General features: G+C 36.2%; 1 protein-coding gene across 9 annotated transcripts in view; it reads left to right on the top strand.

Annotated features, from left to right (window-relative positions):
- The window catches only part of MAGI2 (membrane associated guanylate kinase, WW and PDZ domain containing 2), a 1,357,470-nt gene that overhangs the window by 477,356 nt on the left and 864,153 nt on the right, over positions 1 to 15,961 (top strand). Inside the window, exon 2 of one of the 9 annotated variants that reach the window (XM_067746032.1) lies at positions 4,238 to 4,339. The exons of the other annotated variants lie outside the window; for them this stretch is intronic. The gene's annotated coding sequence lies outside the window, so the exon portion shown is untranslated. The remainder of the gene's footprint in view (positions 1 to 4,237; positions 4,340 to 15,961) is intronic. 9 annotated transcript variants of the gene reach the window in all.

Here is a 15,961-nt window from a genome sequence, read left to right as displayed (position 1 = left end):
AGTTACCCTTATAACATAAGAAAGATATTAGTTTTTATAGTTTTTATAGTTTTCATAAACAGATATTATTTTTTATAGTTTTCATAAACAGCCACCTCACTGAACTGTATTATTATAATAGATTTTAAGTTGATTCTCTTGGGTTTTATGATTATGTAGTGATAATCTGGAAATAATTAATGATATTTTTATCTTTTATACAACACTGAGTCATAGTATTAACTGTCTTTGTGGGCAGTCTTTCTTTTGCTTTATGCTACATTTGAAGCAGTACTCAACACTTAGATTCACCCCTATCCCAGTCAAAAGAAATTTTACTCTACCATATTGGTGTCCAATATTTCATAGAGAAGCCTTAGTAGAAGATATGAATTATATATTGCACCATCTGTTATATGCACATACAGAGACACACATACACACACACAAATTACCATTAAATGTCTCTTCTTAAAATTGTAATCGAAGTTACCAAATGTAGATTTGCAGTCTCATTCTGACATTCCTGTACTCACACTCTTCTTTTTTCCTCGGTAGCTTTTGCTTTCTAAATTGCCTCTAAATCTCTGTCCCGAGCACCATTTGACTCATAGGCCATAGGTGATTCTCCCTTGAGGTGGAAAGAAGGTGGGTGTTCTGCTGCCAAACAAACAAACAAATACGTAAACCAAGAAATTCTTGATCTATTTAATTGTCTGAGAATAAATCCTAGAAAAAAAAAGAAAGAATCCGAGTAAGAATGGTTACTCTTGTCTTACTCCTGCTATAAATGGGAACATTACTACTTGATATGACTTTGGCTTGTGGTTTGAGATTGAAATTCTTTATCATGTGAAGAAAGTTTGTTTACTTACTGATTTACTGAGATTTAAGGAATGTATGTTGAATTTATCAAATGCAATTTCAGTATGTCTCATAATTTATTTAACTTATTGATGAGATGCTTTATATGAATATATTTCCTAATATTAAGCAATCTCCTGTTCTTGGAATACAGCTTACTTTGTAACCCTGTATTATTTCTTTAATAAATTTCTGTCTTTTTATTTAATAATAATTTATTTAGATATTTTCATTTATATTTATAAATGAGGTTCATTAAATTTCTCAGCAGCTTTCTTTTTTCAATCTCTAGATTTTGTTTCTGCATTTTTTAGCACGTAGCACAAGAATCTCTAGGGAAAAAACAGTTCGTCTTTTTAAATTTTGGCTTTCTTTGGGAGGAAGCGAGGTGAATGTAGTCATAAGTATGCTTTGAGGAAGTTCAACTGAAAGAAAAAAGCTTTTTCAAAAGAAAAGAAGAAAGGAGGGATTCATGTGTGTGTGTGTGTGTGTGTTGTGTGCAGGGGAGTAGTTGACATTGAACAAGGTCAAGAATTAATTTTAATACTTACATTTTTTAGTCACATACTGGTATATGTTACAGTATTTATAATGATTTCTAATCCTAATCTTCTTTAATTATTAGGCTTTTTAAAAAATTGAATTGTTACTTTTTTTTCTTTTCACGGAAAGATTTATAATTACAAAATTCACTAAGACGTTGTTTATTTGTAATTGTTTTTCTGCCAAATTCACATACAAGTGGTAATTTCTCTAGATATTACAAAAATTGGTGGCAACCTTAGTGCTTTAAAAGTTTGTATATTATGTCCTTGTTTTCCAGAGTTTAATGTTCTGGAAAGTGTGAAATCAACCTGAACTTTGTTTCACTTAGGCAACATACTTTGTTTTAATTTTTTTTTTTTCTGATGCGTGTAAATCTTTGTATCCTATAAAATTCTAATTATTCTTCAAGAAATATTTGCTAATATCATCATATATTTTACACGATAACTGAAAAATCCTTTTTGTCAGATACTGTGGTCCTTTTTGAGAGTAGGTAAGTTTAATAGTTTAATAATTTTTCTTTCACCTTTGTGTGAGGCGTAACATATGGTTATACATAAAGGGCTCTGGAGCCAGAATACGTTGGAAGCCTTGCTCTTCCACTTACTTACTCTGTGACTTTAGGCATGTTACATACCCTCTCTGTCCCTCGGTTTCCTCGTTTATAAAGTGGATGTAGTAGTATAACAATTAATAGGTTTATATGAGATTCAAATGAGTTAATTAGAAGAATGCCTGGTACGTGGTAGACATTCAGTGTTAGCTATTTTACTGTTTCTCAGTTTGTTCCTGACTATTCTTCAGACTTACTAATCCACTTTAATTATAATATTTTTCATAATTTAAATGTATTTTATATTTGCATTCAAAATTTGCTTTCCATTGTTGTTTTCTACATCAATCATTGACATTTCTGCAGTATATAATCTGTTTGCAATGCTTCTCATGAAAATTAAAATTCTGCTATTGAATTTTAGTTATTCTTCAGTTTTTCTTATATCAGTGCATTCACTTCTCATCTCCTTCATCTTCTAACCTTGGTCGCTCTCTGATTATCAATCCTACCATGCTTCTTTGTCCCCCATGGAAATCATGTTTAAATGCATTTTAAGGCCAAAGCCTAAGTCTTTACAAATCTATTTCTGTAGGCTATAGTAGATCCTTCTCAAATGTGCTGCTTCCTTTATATCCTACGGACTACGGACTATGTTTTCCTCTTATGTTGCAGGCTCTTGATACAATAAAACTGGGGAAAAGTGTTCTCTTCTTGTGTTAACATTTCATTTTTTATTATCCATTCTCTGTGTGTTACTTATAAATATTTGAGACCACAAACATATCCCACCCATCTTCCTTATTGATTCTTTCTAGAATAACCAAATATCAGGAACCACCCCCTTCTGTTTATAATCATCATTATTTCACAATTTCAATTTCAGTTTCAACCATTTATTTTTCCTCAGTCACATTTGCTTTTCAGTCCGCCTTGACTAAGTGTCTTCACAAAAAATTCCTTATTCTTACACTGTTGCTTGCTAGAAATCCTTAATTTTGAGTCCTCTTTTTTGACACTATGCAACTAATTTTTAAAATCCCACAGCTTCTGTCTTATGCTAAAATTATACATGGCAACTTAAAGAAGAGATTAAAACAACACCTCTGCCCTCAATACTTTGAGTTTCCTACAAAGGATTTTTTAAAAGACTGAAGACAGATTTTAGATTTATACTCAAGTATTTTATGTAATGAAAGCATCTGACTGTCTTGACTGCACTGGGCCCTGATTAATGACCATCTTTAAACTGAAATTTTTGTTGATTAAAGGTGGTTTTTGAAATTTGAGCACTAGTTTCATGTTCCTGGGGCACCTAAGATTAAAGAAGTCTCCTCTCCTTGAAGACACGGGAGGTAACTTTCCTCTTCTCTGTTTCTTCAACTTCCTGCATCTCACTGCCCCTTCTCTTCTTTTGTCACTTTCAATGAAATTTAAACTCCCATTAAAAATTTGAAAAGTACTAAGGGAAAAAATGAACTATAAGTGTCTATCTTCAAAGGACAAAAGGCAATGAAATTTAAGGAAATAAGATGTGTTTATTATCCCATTTTATGACAACCAAATATTATGTGAGAGCAAAATGAAAATGAAATAAGGTATTTTTATGAAAATTGGTTAAAATTTTACATGTGAATTCCAACCTGTTATTAAAATTTTCTGAGCCAGAGAATTGAATGCAGACAAGGAACAGCACTCAATGACAGTGACATTTCCTGACAGAGCAATTCTTTGCATATCAGCAAGGCTAATTATATTCAATCTGACAGCGGCAGTTTAACCCATTCACTGGAGGAATGTGCTTCTCATAAGACCAATGATCTAAGCATTCATTTGGATGCCAATCTAGTTTGGCAATATATATTTAAAATGTACAATTAATTTTCAATGACTGATGTATGGATGATAAACATGATTTCTCATCAATGCTGTTGAATGGTTTGTGTGTGTGTGTGTGTGTGTGTGTGTCAGTGTGTAAGTGAAAGTATGAGGTGTCTTCATTTGGGAGCCACATATAAAACCACCTTAAAAAATTCAGAACAATTTAGATATTATCTCAGGCACCTTAAAACTGTTGTTATAAGGGTAAACCTGTTACCTGAAAGGTGCTAATTTGTTAAGCCTAGATGAAGCATATTCTATTAAAATTTCATATTTTTTAGTTGATAGTATCACGTTTATAAGACACAAAGCCAAGTCGAGATTATTCAGGCAAAAATACACTGTGTAACTGAAAATATCAAGTTTGGATGTTTAACATGATTAAATCAAAATCTTAACTTTTACCCTTTATAGCTCCTTCCCATCAAATGAACACTGTACTCGCCTCTGCACCCAACCCTACATGAACACTCACATCTTCCAGGGATCGAATATCCAGCTCAGTGTTTGTGAAAGGTAGGAATTCTGCAAATTCTGCTATGCCTTAGAATTGGGACAAATTAAAAAGACATATAAAGAGTACATTTTCCTTTAGAGGTAAAAGTGGGCAAACAGGAACGCTTGACCTGAGTATTTTCTTAGGGATGTGCTTGGTGAAATGCTTTACACAAAATAACTCCAGCCTCTGTCAGCTCTAAGAATGACCCATCTTATAGCCAGTGGGTCCATATTTACTTATGAGCAAAGTCCACAGCTTAATCAGACAACTAGAAAGAGTGGTTTACAGAATTTGGGGGACAGAAGACAGAGAGGCTTTCCCTCCATTACACCTCAGCCTTCTTCTTCTCATTTGTTCTGCCTCCTTTGCACGCATATAATGGACAACAAAAACCATATGGGGAAAAGGTAAATGGAAAGCACTGCTATCATATTTTGAGTTATTCATAATTAATTAAATTCTTTATAGCCACTTCAACACAAGTTTATTTGGATCCACATAAAAATCTTTTGTGTAAATGTTTGAGCTAAGATTTCAAATACTCTAGATTTCAAGCACTTTATAATCAGTTTGTTCATTCTAACATTGTTAGTACTGACTGAAAAAGTTGATAGTGATTTAAAATTAGGTCTCATCAAATTTTGCCTTTCTATCTTCACTTTAGCATATTAAAATAACTCTTATTCTAGGCACTTTTTAGTAAAGTGTTGTAAACTTTTCTGGTAGCTTTGTGATGTAAAGGGGACAGTGTGTATAGTATTTTAGCAAAATAGTCCTATTAGTCCCAGATGGTAATGCACCATAGCAAACTTGACACCTTTTCCTGGATAAAGTGATTGTGTAAACAGCAAGCATTATTAATTTCCTTAATGTTTATTATATCAGGGTCAGTTAAGAACATCAAATTAACTCTGTGCCTGAGATAGCATGGTTTGTGACTGGTAAGGACAGAAGGCTCATGAATGAAATGAGAAGATAAAGATATTTTAGCCTGTAGCCATAGACATGATATAGCTGGGGCTCCTCATTCATAAATGTAGGTCACCCAGTATAAGAAATAACTAAGAAAACTTTCCTGGACAAACTTCACTGGTCTGCTCAGGCATAGGAAAAGTGAGGGACTACTGGTAAATTCACAACCAGCAACATCTTGGACGAACATCTAGAAAATTTTTGCCAAACTTTTGGAAGGGAAATTTTCCTGTGTAAGTTTTCATCTTTGGTTACAGATGTTTTTAGTCAGGGTTAAGAGAATCTAAATTCCATGTTGTAGCGTTTTAAAGAGGTAAGAGCATATTAAAGAAAAGACCTTTCTCAGGGAACTTATACTTAACTTCAGGATTGTTAACTATCTTAAACACATAGATTGTTTAGTATAAATAATAATAATACATGTAGCACAGGAGAAATCAGAGTAAAATCCTAGATGACTAATGGTAATATTTCTGTCCTCTTTTGTTCCTTTATATGTGACTTTTTGTTATGTGCACATTTGGCTTATTTAAATTTATATTGCATATTGATAAATGGGCCAATAAAGACAGAGCTTACTTTTAGCTCAATATTTCTGTTGATAATAATAAATAATATCCAAGAATTCTAAGAATAAGCACAGACCAATATTACAAAAAAAAAAAAAAAGGCAAATTATACTTCAGAAGTAGGTGAGTAGGGAGTAGGTGAGTAGTTTTGGAGAACAATACACCTTAATTATTAAGGCAAGTTTATAATGGTGGCCACAGTAATTCCATTCATTTCCATGACAATTCATGGTTTTCAAATATTACTTTCTCATATATTCTCTTATTTTATCCTTAAAATAATCTTGTGAAGATAGGATGGCAATCATCATTTTTTAAATACAAAACAGTAAATGTAGCTAGAGATCCTGAGATGATGTGGCTGGTGAATGTTATGTTGAGGATTAGAAGCAAGATGCTTGAATATTAATCCAATATGCATCAACTATTCTGGAAAACAGTAAATGGTAGTTATGTCTATCTGTGTGTGTAATAGTAGGAGGGAAATCATGTACAAAAACGGAAAGAGAGACAACAATAAGGGGTGAATGCAGAAGAGGTTCTCAATTCTAAAAGAATGTTCAGGGACCTCCCTGGTGGCCCAGTGGTAAAGAATCCACCTTCCAATGCAGGGAACGCAGGTTCGATCCCTGGTCGGGGAACTAAGATCCCACATGCCATGGGGCAACTAAGCCCGTGCGCCACAACTACTGAGCTCACGTGCCTCAAAGAGAGAGCCTGTGTGCCAAAAACTACAGAGCCCACGTGCTCTGGAGCCTGCGTGCCACAACTAGAGAGAGAAAACCCGCGTACCACAACTAGAGAGAAGCCTGTGTGCTGCAACGAGAAGATCCCGCCTGCCTCAGTGAAGATGCTGTGTGCCTCAATAAATAAATAAATAATAAATAAATAAATAAATAAATGATAGTTAAAAAAAATAAATAAATAGAAGAATGTTCAAAGCAAACAAAGTCCAGAATAAGCATTATGTAAAATTCTAAAGGAAACACATGTTTCCAGCTACATTTCGGAGGAAATGATCAGAACAATAAAAGAATCAAAGATTGAAATAAATAGATAACAAAGAGGAAGATGCATTCTTCAACTGCAAAGGCAGTGCAGTCCTTAGACCTACACAAGAGAGGACTCTCTACACTGAGCCAGGAATCCATGTACCCACAGGGAGGCCATGCCTTCTCTTCTGCTCATGCTCCAACATTACTAAACAAATGGTCCCAAGCCCATTTGAGGGCATGGTCAGACCTCTTCCCTGGGTTTGATTTCTCTGGGGTAGCTACTTGCAGAAGATAGAATGTGTGGACAGATCTTGGATGTGTGGTAGAGGTGTTTATACATATGTGTGTAGGCAGCTTTCCAGGGTGGACAGATCTGGGGGTGGGAAAATGGCACACAACTCTAAGGGTCCCAGGCTGTTCAGGATGGTTTCAAGGTGTATTCATGAAAGTAGGAGTTTTAACATAGTACTTCAACAGTCAGCTCCATTTAACATTTAGGTGTTGAATTGTGGTATGTGGACCTCCAAATGTAATCTTGCATCAGTGTCCCAAAATGTTAGCGGCACACCAGTTCAAAGAGAACAAATCATACAATGAGCAGGGTTGAGGGAGATTGGTTCAAGATGGCAGAGGAGAAGGACTGAACTCACTCGTTCTTGCGAGAGCACCAGAATCACAACTAACTGCTGAACAATCATCGACAGGGAGACACTGGAACTCACCAGAAAAGGTACTCCACATCCAAAGACAAAGGAGAAGCCACAGCGAGATGGTAGGAAGGGTGCGATCACAATAAAATCAAATTCCATAACTGCTGGGAGGATGACTCACAATCTGGAGAACACATATACCACAGAAGTCTACCAAGTGGAGTGAAGGTTCAGAGACCCACATCAGGCTTTGCAACCTGGGGGTCCAGCAGTGGGAGGAGGAATTTGGAAAGAATCAGACTTTGAAAACTAGCGGGATTTGATTGCAGGACTTTCACAGGACTGGGGAAAACAGAGACCACTCTTGGAGGGAACACACAAAGTAGTGTGTGCATCAGGACCCAGGGGAAGGAGCAGTGACCCCATAGGAATCTGAACCAGACCTACCTGCTAGTGTTGCAGGTTCTTCTGCAGAGGCGCGGGGTGACTGTGTCTCGCCATGGGGACAAGGACACTGGAAGCAGAAGTTCTGGGAATTACCCCTTGGTGTGAGCTCTCCCAGAGTCTGCCATTAGCCCCACCAAAGAGCCAGATAGGCTCCAGTGCTGGGTCACCTCAGGCCAAACAACCTACAGGGAGGGAACCCAGCCACACTGATCCACAGACAAGCAGATTAAAGTATTACTGAGCTCTGCCTACCACAGCAACACCCACCTCTACCCACCACCAGTCCCTCCCATCAGCAAGCTTGCACAAGCCTCTTAGATACCCTCATCCACCAGAAGGCAGACAGCAGAGGCAAGAAGACCTACAGTTCTGCAGCCCATGGAACAAAAACCATATTCACAGAAAGACAGACAAAATGAAAAGGCAGAGGACTATGGACCAGGTGAAGGAACAAGATAAAACCACAGAAAAACAACAAAATGAAGTGGAGATAGGCAACCTTCCAGAAAAATAATTCAGATAATGATAGTGAAGATGATCCAGGACCTCAGAGAAAGAATGAAGGCAAAGATTGAGAAGATGCAAGAAATGTTTAACAAAGACCTAGAAGAGTTAAAGAACAAACACCGAGAAGAATTAAAGAACAAACAAACAAAGATGAACAATACAATAACTGAAATGAAAAATACACTAGAAAGAATCAATAGCAGAATAACTGAGGCAGAAGAACAGATAAGTAATGTGCAAGACAGAATGTTGGAATTCACTACTATGGAACAGAATGAAGAAAAAAAGAATGAAAAGAAATGAAGACACCCTAAGAGACCTCTGGGACAACATTAAATGCACCAACATTCACATTATAGGGGTCCCAGAAGGAGAAGAGAGAGAGAAATGACCCAAGAATATATTTTAAAAGATCATAGTCGAAAATGTCCCTAACATGGGAAGGCAAATAGCCACCCAAGTCCAGGAAGTGCAGAGGGTCCCAGGCAGGATGAAGGCAAGGAGAAACATGCCAAGATGCATAGTAATCAAATTGGCAAAAATTAAAGACAAAGAAAAATTACTGAAAGCAACAAGGGAAAAATGACAATTAATATACAAGGGAACTCCCATAAGGTTAACAGCTGATTTCTCAGCAGAAACTACAGGAGAGAAGGGAGTGGCATGACATATTTAAAGTGATGAAAGGGAAGAACCTACAACCAAAATAACTCTACCTGGCAAGGATCACATTCAGATTCAACAGAGAAATCAAAACTTTTACAGACAAACAGCAGGTAAGAGAATTCAGCACCACCAAACCAGCTCTACAACAAATGCTTAAGGAACTTCTCTAACACAAGAGATGAAAAGGACCTACAAAAACAAACCCAAAATAATTAAGAAAATGGTAATAGGAACATACATATAAATAATTACCTTAAATGTGAATAGATTAAATGCTCCAACCAAAAGACAGGCTCACTGAATGGAAACAAGAACCGTATATATGCTGTCTACAAGAGACCCATTTCAGACCTAGGGACACGTACAGACTGAAGGTGAGGGGATGGAAAAAGATATTCCATGCAAATGGTAATCAAAAGAAAGCTGGAGTAGCAATACTCGTATCAGATAAAATAGACTTTAAAATAAAGAATGTTACAAGAGACAAGGAAGGACACTACAAATGGTCAAGGGATCAATCCAAGAAGAAGATATAACAATTATAAATATATATGCAGCCAACATCGGAGCACCTCAATACATAAGGCAACTGCTAACAGCTATAAAATAAGAAATCGACAGTAACACAATAATAATGGGGGACTTTTAACACCTCACTTACACCAGTGGACAGATAATCCAGACAGAAAGTTAATACGGAAACACAAGCTTTAAATGACGCAATAGGGCTTCCCTGGTGCTGAAGTGGTTGAGAATCTGCCTGCCAATGCAGGGGACACAGGTTCGAGCCCTGGTCTGGGAAGGTCCCACATGCCACCGAGCAACTAGGCCCGTGAGCCACACTACTGAGCCTGCGCATCTGGAGCTTGTAGTCCGCAACAAGGGAGGCCACAACAGTGAGAGGCCCGCACACCGCGATGAAGAGTAGCCCCCACTCGCCGCAACTAGAGAAAGCCCTTGCACAGAAATGAAGAACCAACACAGCCAAAAATAAATAAAACTAAAAAAAAAAAAGAAAATAAATGACACAATAGACCAGATAGATTTAATTGATATTTATAAGACATTCCATCCGAAAACAGCAGATTGCACTTTCTTCTCAAGTGCACACGGAACATTCCCCAGGATAGATCACATCTTAATTCACAAATCAAGCCTCAGTAAATTTAAGAAAATTGAAATCATATCAAGCATCTTTTCCAACCACAACACTATGAGATTAGAAATCAATTACACGGGAAAAAAGTAATTAAAAAAACACATGGAGGCTGAACAATACGTTACTAAATAACCAAGAGATCACTCAAGAAATCTAAGAGGAAATAAAAAATTACCTAGAGACAAATGACAATGAAAACACGAAGATCCAAAACCTATGGGATGCAGCAAAAGCAGTCTAAGACGGAAGTTTATAGCAATAAAACCCTACCTCAAGAAACAAGAAAAATCTCAAATAAACAATATAACTTTAAACCTAAAGACTAGAGAAAGAAAGAAAGAAAAAAAAAAAAACAAAGTTAGTAGGACAGAGAACATAAAGATCAGAGCAGAGATAGATGAAATAGAAAAAGAAAACAATAGCAAAGATCAATAAAACTAAAAGCTGGTTCTTTGAGAAGTTAAACAAAACTGATAAACCTTTAGCCAGAATCATCAAGAAAAAGAGGGAGAGGGCTCAAAACAATAAAATTACAAATGAAAAAGGAGAAGTTACAAGGGACACCACAGAAATACAAAACATCCTAAGAGACTACTACAAGCAACTCTATGCCAATAAAATGGACAACCTGGAAGAAATGGACAAATTCTTAGAAAGGTATAACCTTCTAAGACTGAACCACGAAGAAATAGAAAATATGAATGGACCAATCACACATAATGAAATTAAAACTGTGATTAAAACTCTTCCAACAAACAAGAGTCCAGGACCAGATGGCTTCACAGGCAAATTCTATCAAACATTTAGAGAAGAGCTAACACACATCCTTCTCAAATTCTTCCAAGATATAACAGAGGGAGGAAGACTCTGAAACTCATTCTATGAGGCCACCATCACCCTGATACCAAAATCAGACAGAAATACTACAAAAAAATAAAATTACAGACCAACATCACTGATGAATATAGATGCAAAAATCCTCAACAAAATACTAGCAAACAGAATCCAACAGCACATTAAAAGGATCGTACAACATGATCAAGTGGGATTTATCCCAGGGATGCAAGGATTATTCAATATATGCAAATCAATCAATGTGATACGCCATATTAACAAATTGAAGGATAGAACCATATGATCATCTCAATAGATGCAGAAAAAGCTTTTGACAAAATTCAACACCCATTTATGATAAAAACTCTCCAGAAAGTGGGCATAGAGGGAACCTCCCTCAACATAATCAAGGACATATATGACAAACCCACAATAAACATCATTCTCAATGGTGAAAAACTGAAAGCATTTCCTTTAAGATCAGGAACAACACAAGGATGTCCACTCTTGCCACGATTATTCAACACAGTTTTGGTGTCCTAGCCATGGCAATCAGCTTCGAAAAAGAACTAAAAATGAATACAAATTGGAAAAGAAGAAGTAAAATTGTCACTGTTTGCAGATGGCATAATACTATACATAGAGAATCCTAAGGATGCCACCAGAAAACTGCTACAGCTAATCAATGAATATGATAAGTTGCAGGATACAAAATTAATACACAGAAATCTCTTGCAATCCTATACACTAACAATGAAAGATCAAAAAGAGAAATTAAGGAAACAATCCCATTTACCATTGCAACAAATAGAATAAAATACCTAGGAGTAACTCTACCTAAGGAGGTAAAATGCCTGTACTCAGAAAACTATAAGACACTAATGAAGGAAATCAACAATGACAGAAACAGGTGGAGAGATAACAAGCTCTTCTTGGATTGGAAGAATCAATATTGTGAAAATGACTATACTACCCAAAGCAATCTACAGATTCAATGTAATACCTATCAAATTACCAATGGCATTTTTTACAGAACTAGAACAAAAAAATCTTAAAATTTGTATGGAGACACAAAAGACCCCAAATAGCCAAAGCAATGTTGAGAAAGAAAAACGGAGCTGGAGGAATCAGGCTCCCTGACTTCAGACTATACTACAAAGCTACAGTAATCAAGACAGATGGTACCGACACAAAACAGAAATATAGATCAATGGAAGAGGATAGAAAGCCCAGAGATAAACCCACACACCTGTGGTCAACTAATCTATGACAAAGGAGGAAAGGATATACAATGGAGAAAAGACAGCCTCTTCAATAAATGGTGCTGGGAAAACTGGACAGTTACATGAAAAGAATGAAATTAGAACACTCCCTAACACCATACACAAAAATAAACTCAAAATGGATTAAAGACCTAAATGTAAGGCCAGACACTATCAAACTCTTAGAGGAAAACATAGGCAGAACACTCTATGTCATAAATCACAGAAAGATCCTTTTTGACCCACCTCCTAGAGAAATGGAAATAAAAATAAACAAATGGGACCTAATGAAAGTTAAAAGCTTTTGCACAGCAAAGGAAACCATAAACAAGATGAAAAGACAACTCTCAGAATGGGAGAAAATATTTGCAAACGAAGCAACAGACAAAGGATTAATCTCCAGAAATATAAACAGCTCATGCAGCTCAAAAAAACAAACAACCCAATCCAAAAATGGGCAGAAACCTAAATAGACATCTCTTCAAAGAAGATATACAGATGGCCAAGAGGCACATGAAAGGCTTCTCAACATCACTAATCATTAGAGAAATGCAAATCAAAACTGCAATGAGGTGTCACCTCACACTGGTTAGAATGGGCATCATCAGAAAATATACAAAAAACAAATACTGAAGAGGGTGTGGAGAAAAGCGAACTCTCCTACACTGTTGGTGGGAAAGTAAATTGATATAGCCACTATGGAGAACAGTATGGAGTTTCCTTAAAAAAACTAAAAATAGGGCTTCCCTGGTGACGCAGTGGTTGAGAGTCCGCCTGCCGATGCAGGGGACATGGGTTCATGCCCTGGTCCGGGAAGATCCCACATGCCATGGAGCGGCTGGGCCCGTGAGCCATGGCTGCTGGGCCTGCGTGTCCAGAGCCTGTGCTCCGCAATGGGAGAGGCTACAACAGTGAGAGGCCCGCATACTGCAAAAAAAAAAAAAAACAACAAAAAACTAAAAATAGAATTACCATATGACCCAGCAATCCCACTAATGGGCATATACCCAGAGAAAACCATAATTCAAAAAGACACATGCACCCCAATGTTCATTGCAGCACTATTTACAATAGTCACGTCTTGGAAGCAACCTAAATGCCCATCGATAGACGAATGGATAAAGAAGATGTGGTACATATATACAATGGAATATTACTCAACCTTAAAAAGGAACAAAATTGGGTCATTTGTAGAGACATGGAGGAATCTAGAGACTGTCATACGGAGTGAAGTAAGTCAGAAAGAGAAAACTTATAATAATATCTTATAATATTATAAACTTATAATATCATATATTAATACATATATGTGGGATCTAGAAAAATGGAACAGATGAACTGGTTTTCAAGGCAGAAATAGAGACACAGATGTAGAGAACAAACATATGGCCACCAGCGGGGAATGTGGCAGGGGTGTGGTGGTAGTGGGGTGAATTGGGAGATTGGGTTTGATATGTATACAATAATGTGTATAAAATAGACAACTAATTAGAATCTGCTGTTTAAAAAATAAATAAAATTAAATTTACATAAAAAGATAAACTTAAAAATAAGTAGGGTTGAATGAAAATTGAAGACATATATATATAAAATCTAAATATATAATATTTATATAAAATCTTGAGTGTTCAAAATAAATTCACATACAAATACATTCGTTATTTCAACTTACAGATTTTGATTATTTAAACTGAATTTATTTTTTAGGAATCATGTAAACAAATGAAAGGAGAGTAGAGCTGGGCAAATAGGTTTGTGATTTCAAGTAAGAAAGTAAAGTGAATGTCAAAAACTCTAGACAGTTTCCGATATCTGGATTTATTCTTGATTGAACTCTTGAACAGATTCTTTGAAGCACTTAAAAAATAAAGCAGTATCAATAATGAATAGCTAGTGTTCTCAGGATGAAAATTATGAGATATGAAATTAATTTCCCTTTATTTCAGGACTTACTGGAATGGTTCATTTAACATAAATTCAGCAAGGTACTTGGGACAATTTCTCATGATATTCTATCATGAGTAAATGAAAAGAATTATAAAGGATCGTGGTAAAGATAAGAGGATTTGCATCTGCTTGAACAAACCAATTAGTGAGTTTATCCAATTAGCGAGTTCATTAATAGTGGGCCATTGAACTCAGAGACTTAATCTGATCTACATTTTTTCTGACAGCATATAAGAAAATAGAGACTCAGTGTACCAAGTTTATAGTTGACTCCAAACTAGGAATAATTAGCCAATCAGTTATACTATTGAAACCTAACAAGACAGGAATCGGAAATCTAAATATGAAACTGAACCCAGGAACAAGGTGACTGAATGGGTCTGAGAGATATAGGCCTAGTTTAAAATTGGTGCTGCTTTTGTCCAATTTAATTTTGTCTTTGTGCTTTGCCAAAGAAACATGATGTTCACCTATTTTATTAGCTTTCAGTATGCTTCCAGTCTAGATTCATTTAGGGATTTTTGTTTTTCTAAAGAAGGAGGGACAGGGTTTGCACACTGGTTCCTGAAGTGGAGATGATGAGATGGAAGACAGAAAAACATCTCACTTCTAGTTGACTTACAGGACTAGACCTTACTCACCAGAAAGAATGGGGAGGGGCAGCAAGTAGAAGAGTATTTTATTTCAATGAACATAACTTAATTTCTTTTTTGATTCTAAAACTGATACAAGCTTCATTTATATACATATATACACTGTTTTTATATTCTTTTCCGTTATGGTTTATCACAGGGTATTGAGTATAGTTCCCTGCGCTATATAGTAGGACCTTGTTATTTATCCATTCTGTATGTAACAGTTTGTATCTACTAACCCCAAACTCCCAGTCTATCCCCCACTCACCCGTCCCTCCCCCTTGGCAACCACAGGTCTGTACTTTATGTCTGTGAGTCTGTTTCTGTTTCATAGATAAGTTCATTTGTGCTGTACTTTAGATTCCACATATAAGTTACATCATATAGCATTTGTCTTTCTCTTTCTGACTTACTTCACTTAGCATGATAATCTCTCGTTGCATCCATGTTGCTGCACATGGCATTATTTCGTTCTTTTTTATGGCTGAGTCACTGCTGTATAGCAGAAATTAACACAACATTGTAAATCAACTATACTTCAATAAAAAATAAATGTAAAAGAAAACTGATATAAGCTAGTTGGAAAGAATATTCCAAACAGTAAAGTACAAAAAATAAAGTGAAAAAAATCTCCTGAAATATCTTTACAGAGAGGTACCCACTGATAATGTTTCATGATCGACATTCTAGACATCGCTTTATGTATGTTGTGTGATTGTGATCATTTTCTGCCTGCTGTTCAGAAACCTAGGCCATTTGGGGAAATAGTCCTTGTGAAACTTAGGACAGGATCACTTTCACTTTGGGTCCTGGATTCCAAAGTTTATAAAGTGCATAGAACACAGTGGCATGTTCCAGCTGAGTCCACAAAGTAGTCGCACTGGGAAACAGAATTTTCTTGGAGGGCAGTAGTGTCAGAGGCATGCTTTACCCAAATGGCAACCTACAAACCAGCTCTATACCAAAGAGATGGCAGATTTGCACCAGGTAGTATGG

This window comes from Pseudorca crassidens, chromosome 8 (genome assembly GCF_039906515.1).
Source record: "Pseudorca crassidens isolate mPseCra1 chromosome 8, mPseCra1.hap1, whole genome shotgun sequence".
In the NCBI taxonomy this organism is placed as follows: domain Eukaryota; kingdom Metazoa; phylum Chordata; class Mammalia; order Artiodactyla; family Delphinidae; genus Pseudorca; species Pseudorca crassidens.
Note: the sequence above shows the minus strand (reverse complement) of the source record. Positions and strands in the feature narration are given on the sequence as shown.